At 43.8% G+C, this 13373-nt stretch overlaps 1 protein-coding gene across 5 annotated transcripts in view; it reads right to left on the bottom strand.

Moving 5' to 3' along the window:
• The window catches only part of Myo6 (myosin VI), a 135927-nt gene extending 126845 nt beyond the window's left edge, over nt 1-9082 (bottom strand). For all 5 annotated transcript variants that reach the window (XM_038321204.2, XM_042054632.1, XM_042054633.1 and 2 more), the window contains exon 1: nt 8897-9082. The gene's annotated coding sequence lies outside the window, so the exon portion shown is untranslated. The remainder of the gene's footprint in view (nt 1-8896) is intronic.
• Between the last annotated feature and the right edge of the window lie 4291 nt (nt 9083-13373).

Raw genomic sequence — 13373 nt, 5'->3', positions numbered from 1 at the left:
TAATTTGTTTAGTTATTTAAGTATTTTTTTACTGAAACCCATACAGTTTATTCAGTTTATTCAACTAAACCAAGAATACCAAATGATGAAAAATGATATAGTAATGAAAATTCTTTAACAGACATAGATTATATTTCTCACTGGGAAATATAATCTGTGTAGATAGCTAGGTAGAGAGAGAGAAATGATAGACAGATAGATGCTTAGTTAAATGAGAAACTGAAGACATCTTCATTATGCCATATACAAATAATCCCAAGCATTTTACAGATTTATCACAATGCTAACAAGTTATTTAAAGTTCACCAAGAGAATGCTTCCAATTCCCAAGGGTTCTAATTAATCTCCCGGCTCTTCCCCATCTGCCCTCCCACAGCTGTGCAGCTGCTCTGCCGCTGTGGGGAGGATCAGCCTGCAGAGAGTCGCTTAGCTCCCCAGCTGGGTTCTGCCAATGGAAGTCACTGGCCAAGGCCCAAGGCAGAAGTGAGGGGACCTCCCTTCCTCTAGCTCTGCCTCAAAGTCACAGCTCCCACTGGCCCTCCTCCACAGTGCCAGCTCTCAGCTCTGGTGATCTCCAGAGAAGGCCGCCTTCTCTGCTAGTCCCTCAATGCTTAGCTACCCTTGTTTGTTCCCTAACTGCTGCAAACACCGCTGTCATTTGCATCATCAAGCAGAGTCCTCTTTCCTATTGCTATTTTGCCTGGTATGACTAGCACCACTGACTCTGCTTCTTCAGCAGTTTATGCTAAAGAAATCTAATTAAACCTTTTTAAAACTTTTTCCTTATGACCTATACAAGCATATATTTATTCCTGCTATTTTTATGACATTTTGAAAGTGACATATTAATTTGCTTCTAAACAAAAAAAAAAACAGTTAAAGCTAAAAAGTCATTATAATGTAATTTAGCTATGAAAATTAACACTGTATTATTCTGGTTCAATATAAACGCCGGAAGCTTCAAGTAAGATTTAAAAAAGAAAATCAGCGAAAGGATTCTGGTAGGGGAAATTTCACTTCCTTCTTCCTCACATCTCCGGCATAATCCAAACCACTTGCTTTCATTGTTGAAGCCCTTCCTAAGAAGAGGGAGAAGAAAAGCTGTAAGCCAGCACTTCTCAAATGTTGGGATGCCTGTAAATCAAAGGCAAGCTTATTAAAAGCTGACACTGGGCCCTGCCCTCACCTTCTTTGTGTTTTTACCAGCTCCCATGGTAATTCTGTTGCACAGCTAAATTTCAAAATGAACAGTAGCCACCTTCAGGATTCTACGCAACTCTCTAGCACATTCTTTTCTTACTCTTTTGGATGAAAAGTCCCCCATTACACATGACCAAAGGAAGGCAAGATGATGATCAAGGTGGGGACATTCTGAAACATTCTGCATCTGGACTGATGGCAATTGAAGAATCAGAGGTAAAGTCAATTAAAATCTTAAGAAGACGAGAAGGAGGAGGAGCCTCGTCTCAGTGCAACTTGATATACCTTGGCTGGCTGATATCCATGGTAGGCCTTCCAGTATCTGAGGAGAAACAGTGGAGGAGGGAGTGGATGGGAGTGGGGGGATAAGAGGGAGGGTGGGGGGAGGAACTGGAAAGAGGGGTGTAAGTGGAAATTTTGGTGTGATGTAAAAACAAAAAAAAAATTAAAAAGTAAAACAAAAAAATAAATAAACAGGCACTCCAGGTAAGCAGCATGGCCTCCATTTTACAATGAGAAAACTGAAACCCAAATAAATTAATTTGACGGAGTTAATGATTAGAAAATAAATAAATTAGTTAATTAATTAAAAAAACTCTTGGGTGTGCCTACGGCCTCTTACCAGTGAAGGAGACCCATAAACATTCATGTTTAAAGGCCCCAGAGCTTCCACAGGAAGGCATAAACCTACCTAAGGGGCAAGCAGTTATCAAGGAATGCCCGCCTACCTTCCTCCACTTCCTCCTCTCTCCACTCTCATCCACTTCTCCAAGACTTTTCCTTTCCACCTTCTGCCGCACACAGAACAGAAGCCAGTGTTATGTTTAAGCACTCCGTCCACGTAAGTACCTACTACATACACGCTGAGGGGATCTGAATGTCGGCTGTGAGCTTGAGCAAATTCTGTGTCCTGTCTGAGTTTCCCAATATGTAAAACGAGTCACGGTGCCAAGCCCCAATGGTGACACTGTAACTAACCAATATGACTCAGTTACTCTTGTGGCATAGTACCTGGCACATAGTTAAAGCCCAATAAGCAAGAGCTACAATTTAAATTACACCAGCTCCTCTTCTACCAACACACGGGCCCTGTGTCCTGACACTGTGATGAGCAATGAAACATCCTGGTATTTATGTGCAGAGAGATAAAACTGCTATAACCCGGCGCACTGGGCGTCTCCAGGAGGAGAATATTTTAGGGCAAATAAGTCTTTCAGTAGCCCTCAAATTACACTGCCTTGACAATGTCTATTTCCCAACTGTAGAGTCTGCCCTGTTGATTACATACTGGAATGAAAAGTCTATAATTAACTTAATTCAAAACAACAATGAAATGTCACTCAGCACAAGGACTTGGCCTCAGTATAGTCATCGCATCCCCAGGGCTGAGAGCACTTCCTGGTCGCTAGTAAACACACAAATGTTTAAGGGGTGTGTGTGTGTGTGTGTGTGTGTGTGTGTGTGTGTTTGTGTGTGTGTGTGTAAGAGAGGGGGTGTTGGTCATTTGTGTGCAGGTGCCCTGAGGCCAAACACAGCACTGGATCTCCTGGAACTGGACTTGCAGGGACTTAAGGAGCTGACCAATGCGGGTGCTGGGAACTGAACTTCGGTCCTCTGAAAAAGCAGCCAGCGAGTGCCCTGAACTTGTGAATTGGTTCTCCCTGCAAACATTTGTTAAATGAATGAAGGCATATCGGAACCATCCCACACAGACACAGTCTCCAAAGATTCCTTACCAAAAGAATGATTACCGTTAGAACAATACCAACACAGTAAGTAATAAAAGGTATTTTCAAAATTTCTGTGGAGCATTTTTCTTCTTTATGTCTAACCAGTTGTTTATTTCCCTGAAAAAGTCTCTAGCTAGAAATTTCATTACCAACTTGTCTGTAGCTACAGCACAAGTATTTAAGTTTTGTGTTCATCTACTTGCCATGAAAAACACACAAAAGAGACAGGCGGTGGTGGCGCTCGCCTTTAATCCCAGCACTTGGGAGGCAGAAGCAGGTTGATCTCTGAGTTCAAGGCCAGCCTGGTCTATAGAGCAATTTCCAGGACATCCAGGGTTACACAGAGAAACCCTGTCTCTCAAAAACAAAACAAAAAGACAAAACATACATGGTGGGGGGGGGGGGGCGGGGAGTAAAACACACACAATAGAGCCTGCAACCACAAAGCCTAGTGGTGCCAAAGGAGACTGTGGCAGGAGATTGGCAAATTAGATAATTAGAGACCAGCCTGTTTACATGGCAAGACTCTCTCTCTCTCAAAAAAAAAAAAAAGGAGTGAAAAAATTTCGTGTCCTTGATTTTGATTTTTCAGAATTCGAAGTGTCTGGATTAAAATCACAACCTGAAGGAAGTTACTTGCTAACAGATTAATCGTAACACTAGGGAGTAGAGATACACTGCGGGGGAGCCTACCACCTTGGGAAGACAGAGATGGTCCATCTTTAAGGTTTTGAATCTTAATTTTCATACCTGCAAAACAAGAATAAATTTGCTATGCCTGTTTTATCAAGTTGTTTTAAGAGAAAACTGCATTTGAAATTATTTCCATATGTGTGGAGGGAGGGAGAGAGCATATGATAGTCACACAAAGAAGGTATTCCTTTTGACATTAATACCTTCAGATTTTAACCGGGGTGGGGGTCAAGGTCGGCCTCAAACTCCCAAGGGTCCTCCTGCCTCTGCCTCCTGAGTGCTGGGGTTACAGAGAAGTACCAGTACATCCAGTGTCACACAGTGCTAGAAATCGGGTCCAGGACTCCATACATGCTAGGCTTTGTTGTTGTTGTTGTTGAGATGGGATCATGTCATAGTGCCTGGATTGGCTGTAAAATCATTAGTTCAATTTCCTGCCTCATTAGTCTCCCATATACCTGAACTACAGGCCCTGCCACTAGGTCTCTTTGTAGATTTTAAATGTATGATTTCAATGTATTTCCCTAGACATCTGCCAATCTTGATATTTCCCAGATCCAAAGATCCATCATCACCAAAACTCTGCCACACAAAGAGCTCACCTTGTAAAGGTTAATCTGCTGATTACTTTCTTTAGAATAAAAAATAAATAGTTTTATTTATTTGTATGTATCTGTGTAAGTATAGGCTACCTATGTGTGGGTGTCTGCAGAGGTTAGAAGAGGGCACACAAAATGCCCTGGAGTTGGATTTGTAGGTGATTGTGAGCCACCCAGCAAGGATGTTGGGGACCGAATTCTGATCCTCTGGAAGAACAAGTGCCCTTAACCGATGAACCATCTCTCCAACCCCTGGTTACTTTCAAATACAATAACAAGTGACGTAACAGACAGACACAAAAGATGCCTGTGTCTGTGCTGGGAGCTTCCCTGGTGTATATTAGTCAGCGTGAATATTAGTATTCGCCCTATGTGAATATACGCTGAAGGAATGTGCTTTGGTGTTTTGGTTTCACCTGACGCATGCTTTCTGCACAGCCAATTATCTCCTCTCTATTTAACACCAACAAGGTTTCTAAAGATGCCAGAAGTGTGCGCTGGGTTTATTTCCTAGGCTTCAGTACTCACAGAGAAAATTTTGGTGGATTTGTGGTGATTTCTCAAATCTTCATGTTATTGCTATACTAATATTTATACTTTTACCTGCCCACTAAAATCTATCAAATAAAAGCATACTGTTATAAATACAAAAGTTCCTGGTACCTCTAAACATTATCTAATGTCTCAATAATATGCTATTTTATATTAAGTTATTTAAAAACTAACTTATGTAACTCTGGTTAGTTCTTAATTATCTGTACCCTCACCTCCTCCCAAAAGAAAAGAAAAGCATTTTACCAATCAAACATTAATGATTCATATTTAAACCATTGGATGATTTTTCATTTACATTAGAATATTAGTATCCTCGGATGCAAATTTCTAAGAGTTCCAATAAGAAAACCCGCTATACATGTGGCCCCAGTTCAGCTGTCCCTGTTTCCCTATACATCTATCCAAAAAACTCTTGCCATTTCATCCTTTTAGGTGTATTACAGCTCAAGGGATACTCTTGAAGCTTGAGGGAAAGGAAAGGAAAAGGAAAAGGAAATGGAAAGGAGGGAAGCAGGGAGGGAGGGAGGGAGGGAGGAAGGGAGGGAGGGAAGAAGGGAGGGAGGGAGGAAGGGAGGAAGGGAGGAAGGGAGGGAGGGAGGAAGGGAGGGAGGGAGGGAGGAAGGGAGGAAGGTAGGTTTGAGGAGCTTGAGAGATGGGTCAGAGGATAAAAGCCCTTGCTGTTCTTCCAGAGGACTCAAGTTTAGTTCCTAGAACCCAAGACGGATAGCTCACAATCACCTCTAGCTCCAGGCCCATGCAGTGTGATACCCTCTTCTGGTCTCTACATGCATCCATATTTATGCTTACACACACACACACACACACACACACACACACAAATAACAAATAATAAATAATTTTCTTTAAAAAGCCATGAATCATCTTCATCAAAAACCACTGAATAAGTGTGATGGTATACACCTTTAATTCCAGCACTCAGGAGGCAGAGATAAATGTGTCCCTGTGGATTAGAGGTCGATACAGTGAGTTCCAGACCAGTCAGGGCTACATAGTGAGACTAGTACCTACCTAGTAGACTAGTACCTACTAGTAAGATCCTACCTCAAAAGGGGGGGGGGGGCGTAGCAAGATGACTCAGCAGATAAAAAACACTTGGGATACAAACATGATGATCTTAGTTTGACCGAAACTAACTCCAAAATACTGTCCCTGGCTTCCATAGGTATTCCACGTGTGTACACACAAATTATATACACAGAACAACAGACAGACGGACGGACGGATGGACGGACGGACAGACAGACAGATGATAGACAGATAGACAGATAGATAGAAGACAGATATACAGACAGACAGACAGACAGATAGATAGATAAAATTTGTCCTGAACTAAAGATGTAGTTTCCCTGATGAACTGCCTGCCTAGCATGGAGGTAGGTTTGATGCCAGCACCAAAAGCATAGGGTCTGAGCTGCAAGCCTATATATATCCCAAAACTCAGGAGGTGGAGATAGGAGGATGTCTTAATCTTTATTTTTTTATCTCTTAAATTACAATCATTTGTTTATGGCTATGTAACATGGCGTATGTATGAAAGTCAGAGGGCAATTCACAGGAGTTGTTTCTCATGAGCTCAAACTTGGCACCAGGGATGCAGACAAGTGCTTTTACCTGCTAAGCCAACTCACAGGCCTGGATATCTTAATCCTGTTTCCCCCCTAAGATTAGAGTTAACTGAATAATATTTAAGAGACAGCTGCTGTATTTTGGAGCAACAATCTAGCTCACATGAAGCAAAAACACTGACGTTCTATCCCAAACAGAAACATCATATACTGCTCAGCTATACTGAAATCAATCCGGGATTAGATTGCAGTGTTAATTCTTATAAGCCTATCAAGATGAAAAGCACATAATACTTAATACATGCTGGAACTACCCCAGAAATGATGCCATAGCACCAGGTCACTGCTCACGGCTTGAGAAAGAAGACACAGAATTTTCAATTTGTTCCAGACTCCATGCATGGACCCTCATCATCTTCAAATCCCCAGACCAGCTCTACAAAGGTCTCTCACTGGTTCACCAAGTGAACAGAAATCCAAGGCAACTTCTGGCCAATCAGGGCGGGGGACTTCACTGTCAGAAGACTACCAAGTATATACAGAGTCCGGACTTTGTCCCCTCCAATGCCACATGCAAGCATTTCCTTCCCTGAGCCTCTGTTTTCTCCTCTATAAAAGAACAAGACCATCAACCCGGAAAATGATTTTGTAAAGCAAACCTTCTGCCTGTGTGTGTCACACCGATATTCAATTGCCAGTTCAGAAACTGATACAAAATATCTCTTTCTGGGAATCTCCATTATACTGTGTGAGACTTCCTCAAATTGCAATGCTTGTATCAATCCTTTATGTTTAAATAAGATGTTTTATTAAAACATTTTTACAGAAAAATAAAAAATTTAGTACCCAGGGCCTCACATATACTAGGCAAGGGTTCTACCCACTGAATTATACTCCTAAACCTGACTTTTTAAAACTGGCATTTTATGTACGCTAAGTGAAGCTTTAAGTACCAAGAGAAAGTTAAAAACTAGTGGATTTTTTTAATGTTAAGTGCTTATATATTTATTCAGACCTTGCTTGATAGAAATCTTTAAAACTGTTTAAAGGCAGCTGCTTTTCAGAACCCAGATACAGACCAGTTGTCTAAACAATAAACGATCCATCACAGACTCCAGGCAAAGCCACAACAGGATGAGAGAAGAGCCTTTGGCCTCTCTCAGATTTCCTGGCCACTGTTATTTTAAAACTTGATCACATAAACAGGGGAAAATCCCTTTCAGATAAGCTCCTATGGACTATAGTTTACCATCTTTGTTTTTAATATGTTGTTGTAGTTTCCATTAAATACCATAGTTGTTCACTTTTCTTGCTCATTTGTCTAGGTGATAAAGAGCATATGTATATTCTATATTGCATAGCTTTTTAACTATACATTTCATCACAATAGTCTTTGCTTAATGGTAGTATTAGGTCCCTGTCATTTACAAGTAACTTTACATAACTGGAAAAGAAGAAAAAAACAGGTAACAGATCCCATACACAAAATGAAAACACTATGGGCAGATGAGCATCAGACTAAAATGACTTCTGTTTACCACTGTGCATGTTTACTCCTGCAACGGAAAACACCGAAAATGAGCGGCCATTTAAAAGTCAATGAGCTATTCTGAAGAGCTGCATTGTTTCTGGCTCTTCCTCTGGTTCCCTTGTAACATTGGTGACTATTTCTAAAATTAATGCTAGAGGACACTAAGGTAACTTTTTTTCACTAAACATTTCCCAGTTAGGAAACCACAAGCCAAAGACATCTTGAAGTTGAGTTAATTTGTACAGAAACGCTGTGTTCAGAGGCCAACCTTTGAACCACGACCATTAAAACTCACATTTTATGGTGTGCAGATAGTTACGGCTGAACCTCAAGGACTGTTGAAAGTCTTAAGGGGACAATATTCAAACATCCTACAACTGTACCATACGAGCAAACGAAGCTTTTATTCAGCACATGTGAACTCAGAACAGCGTTTGGAAAGCGCCCCAACACTATCTCCACATTAGGATTTAAATAGCCCTGCCCTACATATTTTTTGCCAGATAAATGTAACTCTGTGTAAATATTCCTGACATAGATAATGTTAGAATGGCTTTATCAAATTATTTCTTATTTAAAAATACAATCCAGAGCTAGCGTGTTTAAATTAGTTTAAGGCGTTTTGGAATTAACTAACGAAGTTAATTTTTCAGCAACCCATCCATAAAACTCACACTCAAGATACTAGACCGCTCAAGGACTAAAGTTCCAGCCCTGCAGAACTCAACCAAGGTCTTCGACACTGCTAAATTATTAATGGCATCATTTGATCTCTACTTCTGACAACAAACTAGTCTGTGTAGAATTTTCAGTGTGCTTCCAAAGGAGAAAATAAAACCACCTCGCAATGTCGGGTGGGACTCCTGGGACCGGGGACGCAGCAGCGTCAGATGACAGGCGCCCCGGCGACCCGGGAATGGGAAGCCAGCGCTCCCGTCCGCGCTCGGCCGAGCAGAGGCCAAGGCGGCAGGGACAGGCGGGAGAGCAAGCTCCCACACTCACCCGGCGAGGCAGGTGCGAGGGGTCGGGGCCGCGGAGAGGATGCCGGGCTGCGGGCGCGAAGGGAGAGAGCGACGCCGCGGCCGAGAGCGAGCACCGGAGACGTCGGCCGCCGGGATTCGCTTCCTGCTGGGACAGATCCCGGATCGGTCTCCGCCCGCTGGCCGGAGCCTTGCTGAGTGCCCAGCCCGCAGCCCACGTCACTTCTACGGAGCGCCCAAGGGGGCGGGAGGCGGGGGCGGGGGCGTGACTTAGTGGGATAGGGGCGGGGCGATTAGGGAAAGGGCGGGTCTTCATGGCCAAGAGGCGGGGCCGTTTGGGGGACGGGGCCCTGAGGAGCGAGGGCTGAGAGGGGCGGAGCCCAAGGGAGGAGGGCGGGGCGGACTTGAAACGCGCGGGGTCTTAGGAATGAAGAAACGGAGGTGCGGGGCCTCAAGACGTGTGGTGGGGAGATGAGGTGCGTGAACTGAGAAGAGCGGGGTCCCTGCACGCCCGGCCCGGAGACCTGGGAAGGGGAGGCCTCGGAGGGCTTGTGCTGAGAGGGGCGGAGCTTCAGGACTCGGGAATGTGGTATAGGGAATGGGCGGGGCTTCATGGCGAGCGACCTGGAAAGGGCGGGGCCGCAGGGTCGGGAAGGAACGTAGAGGCTCTGGGTGCATCCCTGCTAGAAGCTTGCCGCAGGTGGTCACACGAAGTTCCCTTCGTCGCAGTAAAGGTTGTTTCCAGTCTCCCATCGCGGGTCCTGTGCATCTGCACCGCAGAGTCAGCTGGAGGAAAGTCGAGAGTGAGCGGGGACGCACTCACTTGCGGGACTCTGGGTGGCACCTACTAGGCCTGTGCTCCCCACGCAGCTCTCCACATGCCTGCGTCAACTTCCTGTTCGGCCCCTGGAGGACTGGACCACAGAAGGAAGTTTGCCCTTCCCTGGCTGGCCTACCATGCCCATGTCACATTGACTTCTTGGAGCCCCTGAGTTTCCACCCCGCCCCTTTTGTTGTTGTTTATTTGGACTCTAGAGAGTCTCAGTGTGTAACCAGGCTGCCCAGGAACTTGCCATGCAACCTGAGTTAGCCTCGAAATAGTGATAATCCTTGTGGGCTGGTTTTATAGGACTTAGCCCACTACCCCACTTTATCTTCCTGATTCTTTAATTTTACTGTCTTTATAAGGTCATGAGTCATCTTTTTAAATTAAATATTACATTCCTATGCAAATTTGAAAACAAACATCGCCTTTATAAGGAAAAGAAGCTACTAAGAAAACAAAATAAGGGGCTGGCCAGATGTTTCAGCCAGTAAAGACACTTGCAGCCCAGCTCCAGAGCCCACATGGTTGAAGGGGAGAACTAACTCCTCAAACTGTCCTCTGACCACAGGGGCGCTGTCTGAAAGATTCTGAGAGAAGACAAGCTTCAGACGTTCAAGCTGGGACTGGTGCCTCATCCTTGTGATTCCAGATATTCTGGAGGATGGAAGGGAGGGAGGGAGGGAGGGAGGGAGGGACGGAGGGGAAAAGCTACCTTCCAGTGGGAATGTTTCAAATTCATAAAAGAGTAAAAGAGAAGTTAAAAAGAGGAAGAAAAACCACGAAAGGAAGTAATTTACAGCAATCACAGGAATTTAGCTCCAGATTGCCAAGAGGTAAATCTCAAATATATAAAAGATTGTAGAATGAACTAAAACCAGGGGCAGAGCTCGTTTTCTATAAGCCAGGTGCTGGGATAAGACAGGAAGATGGAGGGAAGAGGAACCTAGGTTCACTGGCCAGCCAGTCTAGCTAAAGTGGGGAGCTCCAGATTCAATGAGAGAGATGCTATTACAAAATCTAAAAGCTGGGGATGTCTGTGTTGGTTAGTGTTTTTGGCAACTTCATGCAAGCTAGAGGCATCTGAGAGGGAACTTCACTTAAGAAAATCGCCCATCAGATTGGCCTGTAGGCAAGCCTGTTGGCCATTTTCTTGATTGGTGATTGAAGCAGAAGGACCTGGGCAGGTAGTTCCAGGTATATAAGAAAGCAAACTGAACAAGCCACGGTGAATGAACCAGAAAGTAGGCATTCTCCGTTACCTCTGCATCAGCCCTGCCTTCAGGTTCTTGCCTTGAGTTACTGCACTGTCCTCCCTTGATGATGGACTGTGAGCTGAAAGATCAAATAACAGCTTTCCTCCCCAGGCTGTTTTTGGTTGATGTTTTATCATAGTAATAGAGAGCAGACTAAGACAGTTCCTCAACATAGACCTCTGATTGCTACCCAAACACATCGCAGCACACAGGGTCTCTTATACTTTGCATGATAAAAAAAGAAAACAGAAACAATCGGCTTTTTAAAATGAAGAGCATGGGACTGGGGATGGCTCAGTAGTCAGGAGACATGGTGGCTAATAATGGTCTGTAACTCCATTTCCAGGGGGGAATCTGCTGCCCTCTTCTGGTCTTCACAGGCACTGCATGCATGTGGTACACAAATACATGCAAGCCCAGCAGCACCCAAACACATAAAATAAAAATACTAAATCTCTTTAAAGGAAAAAACGAAGACCACTGTGTATTTTATTCACTGCCTTTACCTAATTTTGAATTTAACATAAAAATCATTTTGCAAGCCAGTAGGTGGCATTTGTTTACAGTTCCTTGTGACTAATGGTGTCTGTGAGCCTTTTCTCCCTTTGTCCCCCACCCACTTTAGCCTGTTAAATCCTTTGCTTCTAGCTCCATCTCTCTGCCCAGGTCATCCTCTACCTACTACCGTTATCTTCTTTCCAGACCACCATCATTGCAGTTCTTCCATAACCATAACCACCAGTGCAGATTTAAAGCCCAACAGGGAATGGCTCTCCACTCCCCCTTAGTGTAGGGTCCAAACCCCTCAACATGTCTTCCCTGGACCCTCGTGTGCTTGGAGAGTGAGGCTGTGGCTGAAGCATGCTAGGCCAGCCCCAGGAGAGCTGTTACCTCGGTCCTAACCTTTCACAGACCTGGCTGCTCTTGTCTGACTAGAGTACTGGGTTACTTCTTTTGCCTTTTTATTCATTATTTTTAAAAGCCTTCTTACTGGTCGTGTGATACCAGTTGGCCACTGTGCTCAAGTCCACAAGCTGAGCCACTGGGTGTCTGTCCTAGGAATCATTGTCCTCTCCATGCTTGGCTGCCCAATCTCATTGCTACCAACAGCCTCCGTTTCTGGTACTTTACATTCAAGTCATTCTGAAGGGCTTTTGTGTCCCCAAACACACTCTCTATGCTATTTACTACACTGGAGTACAGCCAGGCTAAACCTAATTATTCCTTCAGAACAAAGCCTGTTTGTCCTCCCCAAGAATTTTCCCCAAACCCCCTGGTGGTAAATCCGAGGCATACATAACTCAGTTCTTTTCCCATCTTTCACTTAGCATCCACTGTACGAATATCTCTTACAATACATACTGCACTGTTACCACCTATATCTACTTGCGTGTATTCTCTAGCTTGCCTGTACACTCTGAGGGCACAGGAGACTTTGGATTCCTAGTGTCAAGCAGAGTAGCTTTCTCATTAAGTAATGCCTATGGGGCCAGGGATATAGCTCATTGGTAAAGATCTTAATGTTAAATAAGTAGTACCTGCCATTAGTATTAACATTAAATAAAATAGAATGGAAGGGTAAACTGTATATGCTGTTATCAAATATAGTGGAAGTAGCTCTGTCTTTATGACCCAAACTGATTCTGTATTTACATGTGTTAAGTTCTACAGCTTGCTTTGACCCTCCTCATCTCCCCTTTTTAGGCAGGCTCTCATATATCACAGGCAGGCCTAGAACTTGCTTGTAGCTGAGGATGAGCTTGATCTTTTTTAAATTTAGTTAGTTCTTTTTTAATTTACTTAGTAAACAATCATTCTGAGGACCTTGAATTTCTCCCTCTGTCTCCTAGAGTGCTGAGATCATAGGCACTGGTACATGCAGTGCTGGGAATGAAACCCAGGGCCTGGTACCTGTTAGGCAAGTCCTCTACCAACCATAAAACAGCCCCAACCTGGGTGTTTTGGTGCTATCCCTGGAATTTTTTTTATTTATTTCTTATTTTGACGTTTATTTATTTTGTGCATATATGAGCAAGTAGAGAAGAGAAAACAATGTGTGAAAGTTGCTTCTCTCTCAAACTCGGGTCCCCAGACTTGATGATGATAAAACCTTTACCACTAAGCCCACTTGGCTCACACCCCAAGAATTTTTAACCTGAGGTTTATTGATACCTTCTCATAGATGGAAATTCCATTCCACTCCCAATCATATGCAAATTTTTTGAGTTTTGATTTGTGTGTGTGTGTTTACAGAAACTTATAGGTTTGTGAAGGTTTGTTTCTCTGTTGCCAACTCTAGAGTAACGCAGGCAGAGGAACTGCAGAGGTGAGGCAGAAACTCATTATCTTTCGACATGATTGGCATTACCAGTGCCTGTGCCCAGAAGCTGTAGGATTCCATCATCCAGGGCTCTTCTCTT

Source organism: Arvicola amphibius, chromosome 3 (assembly GCF_903992535.2).
Source record: "Arvicola amphibius chromosome 3, mArvAmp1.2, whole genome shotgun sequence".
NCBI classification, from domain to species: domain Eukaryota; kingdom Metazoa; phylum Chordata; class Mammalia; order Rodentia; family Cricetidae; genus Arvicola; species Arvicola amphibius.
Note: the sequence above shows the minus strand (reverse complement) of the source record. Positions and strands in the feature narration are given on the sequence as shown.